General features: G+C 33.0%; 2 non-coding genes across 2 annotated transcripts; both read left to right on the plus strand.

Annotated features, from left to right (window-relative positions):
* Nucleotides 1–3716: 3716 nt before the first annotated feature.
* On the plus strand, nucleotides 3717–3790 carry TRNAP-UGG (transfer RNA proline (anticodon UGG)). Its single transcript has one exon. It is a non-coding gene; the product is annotated as a tRNA-Pro (tRNA).
* Nucleotides 3791–3905: 115 nt separating this feature from the next.
* On the plus strand, nucleotides 3906–3979 carry TRNAW-CCA (transfer RNA tryptophan (anticodon CCA)). The gene has a single exon. It is a non-coding gene; the product is annotated as a tRNA-Trp (tRNA).
* The last annotated feature ends 13207 nt before the right edge of the window (nucleotides 3980–17186 follow it).

Consider the following 17186-nt stretch of genomic DNA (forward strand, 5'->3'; position numbering starts at 1 on the left):
TCTGGGTTTGGTTTTTCTTGTTCTGGGTTTATTTTTTCTTCTTCTGGGTTTTGGTATTCTTCTGGGTTTTGGTATTCTTCTGGGTTTTGGTATTCTTCTGGGTTTTGGTCTTCTTCTTCGTTTTGGTCTTCTTCTGGGTTTTGGTCTTCTTCTTCGTTTTGGTCTTCTTCTGGGTTTTGGTCTTCTTCTTCGTTTTGGTCTTCTTCTTCGTTTTGGTAGTCTTCTGGGTTTTGGTCTTCTTCTTCGTTTTGGTAGTCTTCTGGGTTTTGGTCTTCTTCTTCGTTTTGGTAGTCTTCTCGTTTTTCTCCTTTTTCTCCTTTTTCTCCTTTTTCTCCTTCTCCTTTTTCTCCTTTTTTTCCTTTTTTTCTTTTCCTCAGATATGGAACTCTTGGAATGCCCGTTAAATTCAAGCTCATTACATACTTACTTACATACTTACTTACTTACTTATTTACATACATCAAAAAAGCTACATATCATCTTCTTCTTCCGAAGAAATAAGAAGCTGTATAGGTATTATACAAATTCTAATTTACAGGACAAATTGGATGTTATAATAATCCTTCATGATTTTTTTTTGTCTACTCTCTATCTATTATTAATTTTCATTGAAGAAAAAGACGTTCATCATTTGCTGCTTAGATTGCAACAGAAGAATAATTTTGAGTTTGTTAGATAGGACATAATATTTTATATGACCACTCTCTTCATTGTTTCTAATGGTAATATAGAACCTGTATGGAAAAACTTAATGTCATAATAAAGCATTCTGACTAAAGATGCTACCATTAAACATATGTATGAATCCAATACGGAAGTTAATAATGGTTTAGATATAGTCTAAACCAGTAACGCTAATTAGAATTAAAGTGCTGACTATTCAACAACTTATTAGAAATGTGAGACAGCCGATAAGAAAAAGAAAAAAATCTCCTGCTCTTCGAGGATGTCCTCAACGGAAGGGAGTATGCGCTAGGGTGTATGTGCGACTCATTTGGATCAGAAGCTGAAACGGACCAGGAAATTGAACAATAGTTTTCTTCTGTGAAAAAGTACAGATCTATCAGTTTCCTTGTACCCGGGAAAATGAAATTTATGGTTTAAATTGATGCAAATCCAATCACCTTTACATAGGATGAAAAGCACTTCCTCATTGGTAGCGAATGGTCATCAATCCATTGAGCGAGGAAAAAAAGTAATTTAAAAAAACATAAAGATTATGTTTATATTGCTGTGAGAACGGACAAAAGGTCAGCTATCTTGCGAACTCTCACAAACAGATGTCGTTACTGTATCTATAAATCTTTAGAGTCTTTGTAATTCGGGGGGGAAGGGTAGAGCTAGAGATGGTAAAATATACAAGTTACCAAATACTCATCTCATATCTTAGGGCTCCGGCGTATAGAGAGGACCTTACCATTAGAGAAATAACCATAGAAACGAAGAAATCCATAAGAGAAAAAGAAAATAATAATATATATGTATATAGATTATTTTGATTACTTAAATGCAAGGACCAATCCCCTGCCTACTTGGAAGGTGCCTAACTGAAAGGAATTATGGTTGGGAAGGTTAGAGTAGCAAAAGCCATTGGAGTCGTATATTTTATACATTAGAAAAATCAGTTTTATATTACTTAAAAAATGATTGATCAAAAAAGAGATTAGTCTTCTATGAAGAATCAACTTCAATGACCAGAGTTAAACGTGGGCATATCGCAAAAAAATGTCGAAAAAAGATTCTTGCATTTGTATCAGGCTCTCGAGGAGCCCATTCAAAACTTTTTAGGACTGCTAACCAACAGAAAATGAGAGCTTTAGTTTCCGCTCACCGAGATAGAATTAAGTGGAAGAGAGATTTTTGTCGTTTGTGGATTACTCGGATTAATGCAGCATCCCATGCTAATGGATTCTCCTATAATAAATTTATACAATTTTTATACAAAAGGCAGTTGCTTACAAATCATAGAACACTTGCACAAATAGCTGTATTAAATAATAATTGCTTCTCTATGATGCTCGAAAATATTCCTGTATTATGAAATAGTAACACCCAATCTCCTGGGGAAATTTTCCGGGAAACTAAAGACAGTACGAAAATGAATTCAGAATGACTTGGATAATGAAATTCTTTTCATTTTATTTATAGAAAGAGAAAAAAATCTGCACTATCTTTGTTAGATATCCCATCTCGAATTAAATGGAGGAGTCTTAAGCTCTAATTACTTTTGAATTGAAAGAAAGAAAGGGTATCAAAGATAGAATACGAGCTTGTTTAATAGCTCTAGCTATTAAGCGTTGTTTTTTCAACGTTAATCGATTCCTTCGACGAGATAATATTTTTCCTTGCTCACTAATAAATCGACTAATTAAGCTAATATTTTTTTAATCCATTTGCTCTCCAGGCGATAAACGTCTTCGAAAAGAATGCTGATTTGGAGAAAATCGCTTAGATGCATTTTGAAAAGATGACTTAGATCTATTTCTCAATTTAGATCTACTTCTCAATTTAGATCTACTTCTCAATTTATATCTATTTCTAAACTTATTAGATCTATTTTGAGAATATGGTTTATATGTATTCCGAAAAGATGGCTTCATTTTATTCATAGTTTGTTTTATGAACCTTTCAAATACTATTTATTTTGTTTCAAAATATTTCGAAAAGAAATATTGACTGTGACTTGTTAATATATATATATACAAAGATAAAGAAATCAATATCTTCAATATATATTTCTATTTCTGGGCAGAAATGTTAGATTCAATCTATTTTTTGATTTCTCCATGAATGGTATGCTTGTAACAAGAAGGACAAATTTTTTTTAATTCCAATCGATTAGGAGTATTGCGGCAATTTTTTCGAGTCGTATATCTGGAAATACCCGTTGATTTTTTTTCAACATTGTCTTGGGTACAACTAGTACATTCTAAAGTAATCGTTATTCTTACATTTCCACCCTTGGCCATATAACTTACTTTTGGTATTATATGTACTTCTTTTCAATTTGGAAAACAAAAAGAGAAGAAAGAGAAAGGGATAGAAGTTGTCTTAAAAATGATTAAAGATTTTATTACTTAATTCATTCTCGTAATAAAATCTTTAATTAAGATTTTCAAGTAGTTTACTATTTGAGGAACTTTTGGATCTATATTTTTACTTTTATCTTAATCCTAACTTCACCCTCACCTTCTAAAATTTTCTTTATCCAATAAGAAAAGGAAATGAATCTAACATAATTTTTTTATTTTGGGTTCGCAGGAAAGCAAAAAAAAATGAAAGTCAAAAAAAGGGAAAAGTCAGAGCATCTGGGAAAAAACGATTTATCTCAATTAATAAACTGGATAAAAATACCAAGCATAAATTAGCTAACACAGGCACTGTGGAAAGATATGTTTTTATATCTTGCATTGTTCGTAAGTTCTCCTTCTCAAGAATGATAGATATATCATATGGTCAACTACACCCGTAGTTTTCGACTATCTGCAAACAGATATTTGTATTTGGTACAAATTTTTTTTTTTTTTTACAATATGATATGAATGATAGTAATAACTATGTAATAGTAAGTAATCAAGTACTGTCAATAAATAGACATCTTTTACATTATATCTTCCGTATATACAGTCTATTCACGTGCGAAGGTAGATAAATGTGGAAAACAAAATTCAATATTTTTAATATAAAATATTGAATAAAAAATACTCACGATTAAAAGGGATGTAGCGCAGCTTGGTAGCGCGTTTGTTTTGGGTACAAAATGTCGTAGGTTCAAATCCTGTCATCCCTACCCTTTTTTATGCTAAATCTTCCATAAAAAAAGTAAAAAGTCGAGTGATAGTTATTTAATTCAATGAAACATCGAAATAATCTTTTCTTTCAAGAAAAAAAAAGAAGAAGAAAAAGCGCTCTTAGTTCAGTTCGGTAGAACGCAGGTCTCCAAAACCTGATGTCGTAGGTTCAAATCCTACAGAGCGTGATCCTGTGTTTTTTTTTCTTTTTTCTGATCGATCTTCTTGTCACTTAGACTGAAAAAGCTAATGGAATCTGATCCCTCAGAATCAGTAGGAGACCCGTTCATAATATGGTTCTAAATCAAATATCCAATTTATCGCCGCGTCGGTACTGTAAATATGCAGTTACAAATAATCCAGCCAAAGTTATAGGAATTAGACCTAACACAATTCCGGATAACAAAACTTCAATCATATTTTTTTTATTATGAAAAAGAATAGGTAAGGGTTAATAGCTAATCTACATAGTACCTCAAATTGACTTGGAATCTCAATTCCTATTGAGGTTATTTTCTATTTCAAATAAGTTCTATACTGTTTGACCCAATGAATAAGACTGAGGTGAAAATAAGCAAAACTAATAAAAAACCAAAATAACTAATTATAGTAAGCATGGAAGAAATCAATAAAAAAAAAAACAATGATTGATACGTATTTTTGTCAGGCAATTACCTCAATTTATTCTTTAGGAGTAGAAAAAATAGTTTCAATAAATAGATACAAAGTTAGTATTGAATATCTGATAATGATGTTATCAACAAACATAGAAGGAATATACAATAAAAAGATATTCTGTTATAAAAAAGTAAAAATGAAATCCCCACCTATAAAATAAATACCAATTGTGTAGTAATTTAATTAATGATCCTACTCCTTTTCTATATTAAGTAAAATTATATTGCTATGTTAGAAGCAGGCTAGCTATACTTAATATACTTCAAATATACCCTTGGTATCATATTGACAATCAAGCAAGGATTGTAGAAAATATCAGTAGTTTTCCATTTCCTGATCTCTTTCTTTCATGGGATCAATTTACCCTTGATTTTAGAATAATATAGGGAGCTTAGCATGTCTGGGAATACGGGAGAACGCACTTTTGCTGACATTATTACTAGTATTCGATACTGGGTTATCCATAGCATTACTATACCTTCTCTATTCATTGCAGGTTGGTTATTTGTCAGTACGGGTTTAGCTTATGATGTATTCGAGAGTCCTCGGCCAAATGAGTATTTCACAGAAAGCCGGCAAGAGGTTCCATTAGTAACTGGCCGTTTCGATTCATTAGAGCAACTCGATGAATTTACTAGATCTCGATCTTTTTAGGAGGTATTAATGACTATAGATAGAAGCTATCCAATTTTTACAGTTAGATGGTTGGCCATTCACGGGCTAGCTGTACCTACAGTTTTTTTCTTGGGATCAATATCAGCAATGCAGTTCATACAGCGATAAACTTTATTATAAACTAAATCACGGAGCTATTTATGACACAATCAAACCCAAATGAACAAAATGTTGAATTGAATCGTACTAGCCTCTATTGGGGGTTGTTACTTATTTTTGTACTTGCTGTTCTATTCTCTAATTACTTTTTCAATTAGGAACAGTAATAATCTTTTTTCTTACCCAATTGAATTTGGTGAGATCTAATATTTCTATGTATTATTATTTATGCCTCATGAATACTTTTTTAAAATGTGAAAGGAAATAATAAAAATGGGTGGAAGGATCCCTCTTTGGTTGATAGGTATTTTAGCTGGTATTCTCGTTATTGTTTTAATAGGTTTTTTTTTTACGGTTCTTACTCCGGCTTAGGTTCCTCCTTGTAGCGAAAAAACTGCCTTATATTATGATAAGAGATAGACAATGTAAGGAATACTATAAAAATTGAAGCAAAACTCTGAAAAGAGATAAAAAAAAGATAGAAAAGTTAAAACTTAAAAAATAAAGATAAGATCTTACCTTTCTTTGAACACAAAGAAGGGTAAGATTTTATCTTTACTTATTAAGTTTTTTTTATAAGTTATAAAATAAGCGAAAATAGCAAGCCAAGATTACTAGATTCTCTCCTTTCTTCTATTTGTTTATTTGTTTTGAATATGATAAATGAAGGTGAGAAAAGATAACATGCATATGAATATTGATTAATATTGAATATCGCGCATAACTAGGGAATTAACTCCAAAACTCCAAGTTTGTTCTGGAATCACTCATTATTAAAATAGGAAAATATTTATTTAATATCTCCTCATCCTTCACAATATATTCGAACAGAGGGAAGGGGAAAACGAAGGATTATGGAGAAGTATTACTTTATTGTTGCCATTTTGTATTTATTATACATTAATTGCATTAATCTAATCATTCATAAGATAGAGATTCAAATCTTTTATGCGCCTAAAAATTCATTTCGACCAATTGAACTTTCTCAAATTGTTTCTTTTTAAGAACCAAAAATATCTGTGCTAAAATGACAGATGCTAAGAATAATAAAAGACCTTGAACACGTAAAGGATCTTGAAGTACTATTTCTGCATTTTCCTGACCAAATCCACCTACATTAGGGTTATTCGTTAACGATTGATCCGCCTTGATTAATTCGCCTTTTGAAACAAGAAGTTCCGGTCCCGGAGGTACAAAGTCTACCACTTGTCGACCGTCCGATGGATTATCAATAGTTATTTGATATCCACCTTTTTCTTTACGTGCAATTTTACTTATTTTACCGGTTGCTGAAGCGTTGTACACTGTATTGTTTCTTTTGCTCCCATCGGGATAAATTTGTCCTCTTCCTCTATTACCACCTACATATATGGGATATTTCAGGAAGTGAGCTATTTTATTAGTAGCGGGATTTGGTGAAAGGATGGGAAACACAATTTCACCATATTTTTGACCAGGAATAGGACCTATTATTAGAATATTTTTTTGATTGGGACGATAGCTCTGAAAATAAAGATCACCTATTTTTTCCTTAATCTCAGGAGAAATACGATCTGGAGGAGCTAATTCGAAACCTTCGGGTAAAATAAGAACAGCTCCTACATTTAATGTTCCTTTCTTGCCATTAGCAAGAACTTGTTTTATTTGCTTATCATAAGGTATTTTTACAACTGCTTCAAAAACGGTATCAGGAAGCACGGACTGTGGAACTTCAATCTCCACAGGTTTTTTAGCCAAATGACAATTGGCACATACAATACGCCTAGTTGCTTCTCGAGGATTTTCGTAACCTTGCTGTGCAAAAATGGGATATGCATTTGCAATAGATGTGCGAGTCATTATATCTATCAAGTGTAAGGCGAAAATTGATTGAGCTATCAACTTTTTCATCCAGTCATCATAAGTTTTTCTATTTTGCATGGTTCAATTTTTTGTTACAATTCTTTTATTTCAAATAAATGGTAGTAGGTAACTATGATAGTTACCTGCTTGCAATTCTGCTACTATATTAAACCTAAAGCCAAAAAATAAGAAGTATTGCCCGGGTGAGAAACCATTTGTTATTCATTCATCGAGTGATAAATTACTACAAGTGAAGGAGATGTACAATTCAAACGACGGAAAATCCAATATTTGAAAATTGTGTCTAAGATGACTGGAAAAGTTGAAACAAGACCAGATATTATTCGTTCGTTATGGGCAAATCCATAATTTTCGAAGATCCAATCGATTATCAATTCCCAACCATGGGGCGAGTGAAACCCAATACATAGATCGGTTGCTAAAAGAATAGAAAAGGCTTTCATTGTATCGCTTACGCTATAAAAGACTTCTTGGATCCAAGAATTTAGAATGCCAAGTTTCTTCTTACCCAGAATGAGACAAACACTTAAAAAAACCAAACCTATTAGATTTGCTATTAGATGTGAGATGATTTGGATACAATCTTGATTATATATTTTCACTAATTGGATCATTTTTTTCTGCATTTCTACACGAATATCTTGCGAATGCGTTTCTGAAGAATCTTCCATCATTATTTCTAACAGGAAGAGTTCCTCTATTTTTTCAAACTTTTTTATAGTGTCTTCTTCTTGTAAATAATCAAATTTTTTTTTTGATTGACCAGTATTCCACCAATTTGTAACCCAAGGTTCTAAACCGTTCTGTAATGAAATTGAAATTCCCCAAGGCAATACTATTAAACATGTAAGATATTGTAGAGAAGCTAATGCTTTATATTTGGCAACTTCCAATTCGTGAATCGTTAACGAACTCGATTGGCTCGTTAGCTCTGCCCAAAATCTGAAAAAAGTACGAATTATAGAACGAGGTATGAGATCCATAGAATTTTTGCATAATTATTCGACCTCGAGAGATCTTTCGGTCAGATGAGGGATGGTTTGTTCCGAGTGAGAAGTAGAGTAAAAAAGAAAGGATAAATCCTTGAAAATCGTTTGGATCTGGACTAATTTCATTTTGAATTCTTGACCCGAAGAATCGCTTCAATTGGCAAATAAAAGAAATGAAAGTTTAAGTCTAATAATATCAATTTTGTTTTCTTTGATACATATAGGAAATTTATTATATGTATTTATTCAAGCGCATATGTAAAAAAAGGTGTAAAAACTATAGTCATTTACTTCATTGTATTCTTTTGAGATGTTATATCCGTGTTTATTAAAACCTTTTGTCCCTTTCTAATAGATAAAGAATAATATGGAGTGGAGTTTTTGCTAACTGCTAAAAAATATTATGGTTCCATAAGTAACATTTTGTGTTGGTGGAACATAAAATGACTATATGGTCTTTCCCCCTCATTTCAAAATCCTTCAATGGATATGCACAAAAAACGGGCTAATTCGGCAGCTTTTTGTTCCATTTCGCGCAAGGTCAAATTTTCTTCAGTACGAGTTAAGGGGATGTCTTGTTGGCCCTTTATTTCCATATAAATAACACGACGAGGAAATATACCTTCTTGAACTTCCATTTTGATCGCCTGAATATCCTTCATAAGAAATCGAAGGAAAATACGACGATTTCTTCCGGGAAATCCCCAGCGAAAAAGGCATACAACTCCTTCTTTTTCATCAAACTTATTATAACCACTACCCACATTGCATAAAATAGTGCACCACAAATAAGAGCTAATGAACAGACCTGCAATCCCATAAAAACACATCACAATTCCTTGTGGAACAAAAAGTATTTGCTGAGATGACAATAAGGGTATCAGGTTCCTACCAAGGTAACTTGAAATTCCGACCACAAAAAATCCTAGTGAACCCAAAAACAGGACACAAGCAAAACAAAAGTTGCTTATTTTTCTAGACCCTTTTATGGGTTCTACCCAGAGCCATTTGGATCGACGATTCATAACAAATTACGTCCTATTTAATTTGAGGCATTGAACAAATTTTGACTCCCATCCAGAAGTCACTCTCATAAATTGGCTATATTCATAAACTAGCCATATACATATAAGCATTTCACAAAAATAAGAAATCTTTCTATTCAAATGTATTATATAAGCATATTTTGAAGTAGAAGTAAGAAATTCACACACGGGTCTAATATATCTCATACATATGATACCATATACATTATATATTTTTGTTATTTATCATATATTAATTATTGATCATATATGAATAGATCTATAATAATAATAAATCAAATATCACATACCTAGATTGATCATATTCATAAAATTTCGTCATTTTGAATATAAAAGTAAAGAAAAAGCATTGTAACTGCTGGAAGAAACAAGCCCACCAAAGGTACTAAGAGAGAGGGGAAGTTGTTGATTATCATATCAAAAGTATATTAAGTATTTTTTTTATCTATTACAAAAATAGATTATAAGATCAAATGAGTAATAGAACCAAATAAGCGGGCGTGCCTTTCTTCGTAAAATACCTACTTTTGTAAAGTAATTTATTACTTATACTTTGTAAGATATAAAACAAATGGGACCAATTACCACATTGTATATTGGTAGCTATAAATGATCAAAATAGATCCGCTTCTCAATTCTATTTTTTAAAACTCTTTTTTTTATTAAATAGATAGATTTTTATTAAATATATAGATGTTAACCTTTGAGACAAAGGTCTAATTTCATAGCATAATAGATAGATGTTAACCTTTGAGACAAAGGTCTAATTTCATAGCATAATCTTTCTCTAATGCGAGAAAGTTACATAGTATGTATTTTTTCTTATAAAGGGGTATTTTAATGGGTTTGCCTTTGTATCTTGTCCATACCGTCGTGTTGAATGATCCTGGCCGGTTAATCGCTGTGCATATAATGCATACAGCTCTAGTTTCTGGATGGGCCGGTTCTATGGCTCTTTACGAATTAGCAGTTTTCGATCCATCCGATCCTATTCTTGATCCAATGTGGAGACAAGGTATGTTCGTTATACATTTTATGACTCATTTAGGAATAAAGGATTCATGGGGTGGATGGAGTATAACTGGAGAAACTATATCTAATCCAGGTATTTGGAGTTATGAAGGTGTGGCCGGGGCACATATTGTGTTTTCTGGCTTGTGCTTTTTAGCAGCTATCTGGCATTGGGTATATTGGGATCTAGACGTATGTTGTGATTCCCGTACAGGAAAACCTTCTTTAGATTTGCCTAAGATTTTTGGAATTCATTTATTCCTCTCAGGAGCAGCTTGTTTCGGATTCGGAGCATTTCATGTAACGGGTTTGTATGGCCCTGGAATATGGGTGTCTGATCCTTATGGACTAACTGGGAAAATACAACCTGTAAATCCGGCATGGGGAGCTGAAGGTTTTGATCCTTTTGTTCCGGGAGGAATAGCTTCTCATCATATTGCAGCAGGTATATTGGGTATATTAGCAGGTCTATTCCATCTCAGTGTTTGTCCTCCCCAACGTTTATACAAAGGATTACGTATGGGAAATATTGAAACTATCCTCTCCAGTAGTATTGTTGCTGTGTTTTTTACAGCTTTCATTGTGGCCAGAACAGTGTGGTATGGTTCTGCAACCACTCTGATCGAATTATTTGGTCCTACTCATTACCAGTGGGATCAGGGATACTTCCAACAAGAAATAGATCGACGGGTTCGTGCCGGTCTGGCTGAAAATCTAAGTCTATCGGAAGCTTGGTCAAAAATTCTTGAAAAACTTGCTTTTTATGATTACATTGGGAATAATCCAGCTAAAGGGGGGTTATTCAGGGCGGGTGCAATGGACAATGGAGATGGAATTGCTGTTGGTTGGTTAGGACACCCTATTTTCAAAGATAAAAAGGGACATGAGCTTTTTGTACGTCATATGCCTACCTTTTTCGAAACATTTCCAATCGTTCTAGTAGATGAAGAAGGAATTGTGAAAGCCGATGTCCCTTTTAGGAGAGCAGAACCCAAATATAGTGTTGAACAAGTAGGTGTAACTGTTGAATTCTATGGTGGTGAACTTGATGGAGTTAGTTTTGGTGATCCTGCTATAGTCAAAAAATATGCTAGACGTGCACAATTAGGTGAAATTTTTGAATTAGATCGTGCTACTTTGAAATCGGATGGTGTTTTTCGGAGTAGTCCAAGGGGTTGGTTTACTTTTGGGCATGCTACATTTGCCCTTCTTTTCTTTTTTGGGCATATTTGGCATGGTGCTAGAACTCTATTCAGAGATGTTTTTGCCGGTATTGATCCGGATTTGGATGCTCAAGTAGAATTTGGGGCATTCCAAAAATTGGGAGATCCAACTACTAAAAGACAAGTGGTATAATATGGTATTACTCCGCTTGTTAATGCAATATTGAGAATTTGCATCTCAGGAAAATCTTCTGCTTTTGATTTCACCTTTTTCAAAATGTTGTAATTAGTACGAAAGCTATCTCTATTAATTATAAATTACGATCGAATTTATGGAAGCATTGGTTTATACATTCCTTTTGGTATCGACCTTAGGGATCATTTTTTTCGCTATTTTCTTCCGGGAACCCCCCAAAGTTCCTGCTAAAGGGGGAAAATAATTGACTATTTTTCTAATCCTTTTTCTTACTTAAAGAAAAAAAAAAGATCTTCCCGATCGCGAAGGTCTTTTTTTCTTTTTCAACTAGTCCTCGTGCTCTTCAAAAGGATCTCGAAGTTGTTCAGAAGGTTGTCCAAAGGCGGTGTATAGGGCATAACCGGTAAAGCTAACAAGTAAACAAGATATGGAGATAGCGACTAAGGTTGCAGTTTCCATTGGTAGGTAATCCTATGTATGTATATGTACATAATAGTATACAAAGTTAATTAAATCTCAACCAATACTCTTTTTTTATGGCTACACAGACCATTGATGATACTTCCAGAACCGGACCATTACAAACTACTGTAGGAAATTATTTAAAACCACTTAATACAGAATCTGACAAAGTTGCTCCCCGATGGGGAACTACTCCTTTTATGGGCATTGCAATGGCTCTATTCGCAATATTTTTATCTATTATCTTGGAGATTTATAATTCTTCCATTTTATTAGACGGAATTCCAGTTAGTTGGGTCTAGAAAAACTACAAAATATACCCCAATCCCGAGCAAAAAGAAAAAAGAACTAAAGAAAAGAAGAATGTTAAATAGCTTCTATTTTTAGGTTATGACGTTCTGGTAGTTTGATCGTGTAATTTCTTTTAATTTAAGGATTTTTGGAATTATGGGTGTGCGACTTGTTATAAATTGATCTCTATTCCAGTACAGAAAACGGGTCTGTTGTCTTTATAAAATAAAGACGGTTCTCCTACCTCGTTAGATATTGCTCTAATAATGAATATCCGGAGCACGAGGTATATAATTCAATAAAATCTGAACTATGGTTTATGTCTATTTTTAAGACCTCGTGACCAAGCTTCTCAATAATTTGAAAAATCTATCTTCTTCTTTATATCGATGGTCACCAAAGAATGAGATAGTATTCCATTTTGATTAGTTAGTTTAGTAAGTAACAATGAAATGCAAAGGTTATAACCCATAAAACCTTTTGAGTAATTTGAAAAGAAAAATCATCGGGGTAAAATGAAAATCTGGGGTTTAGATTCATCTATTGAGTTGAGATCTCGACAAGATAATTCCTATGGATCGTCTATACTAGGTGTTCTCTAAGTGATTTATCTCATATCACGAATAGGATAAAAGATCGTTCAAAAGGCCTATAGCGATTTATTTCGCATAAGAATGAGCCAACTTGAAATTTGAGCATTAATCACTATGACTTTTTTTTTTCTTGTTATTGAAGGAAATCATGGATTATTCTTAATCCTCTTCCTTCATACAAAGAAATGAAATATCTATCAAATATTTTTTTTTTTTTTTTTTTTTTTTTTTTTACAAGCCATGTACTTTGTTCAAAAAAGTTTTTTATTTGAGTGTTCTTGTTTAAGCCGTATGAAAAGAAATTTTCATATACGGTTTTCAGAGGGGGGACTTGAGTTTACCTATCTCAATAAAGTATACGATTGGTTCGAAGAGCGTCTTGAGATTCAGGCGATTGCAGATGATATCACTAGTAAATATGTTCCTCCTCATGTGAATATATTTTATTGTCTAGGGGGAATCACACTGACTTCTTTTTTGGTACAAGTAGCTACCGGTTTTGGTATGACTTTTTACTATCGCCCCACCGTTCTAGAAGCTTTTGCCTCTATTCAATACATAATGACTGAAGTGAACTTTGGCTGGCTAATTCGATCGGTCCATCGGTGGTCGGCAAGTATGATGGTTTTAATGATGATTTTACATGTATTTCACGTTTATTTAACAGGTGGATTCAAAAAACCTCGCGAATTAACTTGGGTTACGGGTGTAATTCTAGCCGTATTAACCATATCTTTCGGTGTAACCGGTTATTCTTTGCCATGGGATCAAATTGGTTATTGGGCAGTCAAAATTGTGACCGGTGTGCCTGAGGCCATTCCGTTAATAGGAACTCCTTTGGTAGAGTTATTACGCGGAAGTGCTAGTGTGGGCCAATCGACCTTAACTCGTTTTTATAGTTTACACACTTTCATATTACCCCTTCTTACTGCTGTATTTATGTTAATGCATTTTCTAATGATCCGCAAACAAGGTATTTCAGGTCCTTTATAAAAAGGAAATCTACATTTTGAATCAGTATTGAAAACCTATTATTTTCTTTTTTTCTAATAGATCATTGCCGCGAAAAACATGTTTCTCGAATTTCTCCTTTCAATTATTAAGTATTATTAAGTATTAAGCATATTTAATACAAAGAATTGAAGTAGATACTCATCTCAAATGGAGAAAATGGATTATGGGAGTGTGTGACTTGAACTATTAGTTAGGCCGTGCAGATCAATTTATAGGATCTGTCATATAAAGATTCAGATCGAAATGTGTCTCTATCCCAATTTTCTTTCCAAAAATAAGAGGTTTAGAACCTGGGCAAAAGGCAAACACTTTGTTGTGTTATAAGAGAATTATTTCTATGATCGAATCCGAATTAGGCTCCGTGAGATCCAGGTAATAGTAATAACATTTCAGAACTTAAATTTATTACTTAAATTTATCCTTTCCTTTTCATAGTATGAAAATGCATGCATTTCCCTTGCGTTTCAATACGGTAAATTATCGGAGTAAAGGAAGGGATCTAAAGAAGGAAAAAGGCCAGATCAGTAACAAGTCAATACCTTGTATGCAAAATACATTGTGAGGGTCTAGATAAACACAGATTACAAGGAATAAGATGATCCAAAAGGCATATTGATCATGATCAAATTTGTGAGCTTACTTGGATACTGAGCATACGAAAAAATAAAATTATGAATTTTCCATAGATCTTCTTAGTTATACTGATTCTAACGATACGTCGTTCATCATTTTTATTTCAACTATTGCTCGAGCCGGATGATCAAAATTGGCATGTCCGGTTCTTTCGGGGGATAGATTCATATTCATTCATAAAAATCTACTTATCCCAATAACAAAGAAACCTGACTTGAATGATCCTGTATTAAGAGCTAAATTAGCTAAAGGCATGGGACATAATTATTATGGCGAGCCCGCTTGGCCCAATGATCTCTTATATATTTTTCCAGTAGTTATTTTTGGTACTATTGCATGTACCGTAGGTTTAGCAGTTCTAGAACCATCAATGATTGGTGAACCGGCAAATCCATTTGCAACTCCTTTGGAAATATTACCCGAATGGTATTTTTTCCCCGTATTTCAAATACTTCGTACAGTACCTAATAAATTATTAGGTGTCCTTTTAATGGCTTCAGTACCTGCAGGACTATTGACAATTCCTTTCTTGGAGAATGTGAATCAATTCCAAAATCCATTTCGTCGTCCAGTAGCTACAACAGTATTCTTAATCGGTACCGCAGTAGCTCTTTGGTTAGGTATTGGAGCAACGTTACCTATCGATGAATCTTTAACTCTAGGTCTTTTCCAATTTGATATAAATTAGAATATCTTAATATAGGGGAGGAGGAAAATCTTTTGTTTATATATCTAGGGAGTAGTTGCTTTAAGATAAATGGTCTCTCCCTAGATATATGTTTTTTAAAATGCTTTTATTTCTAATATTATTACTACTATTTTGAGAATTGCAACTAAACTATTTTGTTTTGAGAATTACTACTATTTTGTTTTGAGAATTGCAACTAAACTATTTTGTTTTGAGAATTGCAACTATTTTGAGAATTACAAAAAGGTCAAAAATTATTTTCATATTGAGTTTCTAGAAGAACTTAGTAAAAAGGGGTCATGAATGGGGAGAAAAAATAGAACTATTATAAGTCTAAAATGTGTTCCCCGGTGAATCAATTCCAATATTTCGTATCAATTCCAATATTTCTTTGACAGATTGTTTCCCAAGATGTTTTATTTTCATGAGATCTTCTCGACTGTAATTCAAAAGGTCTGATACTGTATTTATATTTGCCCTTTTGAGACAATTATATATCCTAGTAGGTAAGTTTAATTGGTCAATATACATTTGATTGAAATCTATTCCCTTCGTATCAGTCGATGTATGCGAAATAGCTAATTTATCCCTGTTCTCTTCCTTTGCATTCTCTTCCTTTGCATTCTCTTCCTTTGCATTTAGAAAGGGAAGGAAAAAGTCAATTAAATTACGAGAAGCTTCATAAAGTGCTTCTTTAGGATCTAATGCTCCATTCGTCCATATTTCAAGAAATAGAATTTCTTGTGTCTCATTTTCGTCCCAATAGGAGTAAATACTGTAATTTACATTTTGAACAGGGGCAAAGGCAGCATCTATATCAAAAAATTCATCCAATTCATTCTTAATTTCTAAATTATAAGGATTTTTAATAGTATATCCGCGGTCTTTTTCAATTTGTCATGATATATCTAAGATAACTAGTTCGTTTATGCTAGCTATATGTTGTGTAGTATCAATTATTCTCACAGAAGGTGGTAGTATGATATCTCCAGCGGTTACTTCTTTTGGTCCGATAATATAGATAGATCCTTCCCGAATTCCGTACGCATCACTTTGGAGTACAATTTCTTTTAGATTCAGCAAAATTTCATGTATTGATTCCACAATACCTGTTATCGTGGAATATTCGTTTGATATATTGTGAAATTTAGCACGTGTGATACATGTTCCTTCTATTTCTCCGAGTAAAACTCTTCTTATTGCACTGCCTATCGTATTAGCTTGACCTTTGCGAAGCGGAGATAAAGTGAAACGACCATAATGAAAATGGTCACTCTCTACTATGAATTCGATGCACTTCAATTCTGGTATCTTGATTGAGACTGATTTTTTATTGTTACTCATAAAACTTATTGTTTAATAAATTAATAAATTATTTATAATTAAAAAAAAAAAAAAATTAATTGAATCATTTCTTTCTCTTGAAATGTATTCAATTTTTACAAATTCTAATTTGTAAATATTGAATAATTTCTTTCTCTTAAAATGTATTCAATTTTTACAAATTCTTAATTACTTTAATAAATTATTGAATCATTTCTTTCTCTTGAATTGAATCATTTCTTTCTCTTGAATTGAATCATTTCTTTCTCTTGAAATATATTCAATTTTTACACTAATTACTTTAATAAATTATTGAATCATTTCTTTCTCTTGAAATATATTCAATTTTTACACACGTCTCCTTTTGGGAGGTCTACACCCGTTATGTGGCACATAAGTTACCTCATAAATATTCTTTATTTTTATACCACTTTGATAAATAGCTTGCAGTGCTGGTTCTTTCCCCGGACCATTGCCACGTAGCATAACTTCTGCTTCTTTCAGAAGACCTTGATTTACTAAGGTATGAACAACATTTTCTGTTGCAATCTGAGCAGCAAATGGTGAACGTCTTTTTGTACCTTTGAATCCGCAAGAACCGGCAGAAGACCAAGAAACCGCTTGCCCTTGTGTATCTGTAACAGTAACAATGGTATTGCGAAAACTTGTTC

The sequence above is a fragment of the Cupressus sempervirens genome, chromosome 8, assembly GCF_028749045.1.
Source record: "Cupressus sempervirens isolate cs-2001-9-10 chromosome 8, ASM2874904v1, whole genome shotgun sequence".
NCBI classification, from domain to species: Eukaryota; Viridiplantae; Streptophyta; class Pinopsida; order Cupressales; family Cupressaceae; genus Cupressus; species Cupressus sempervirens.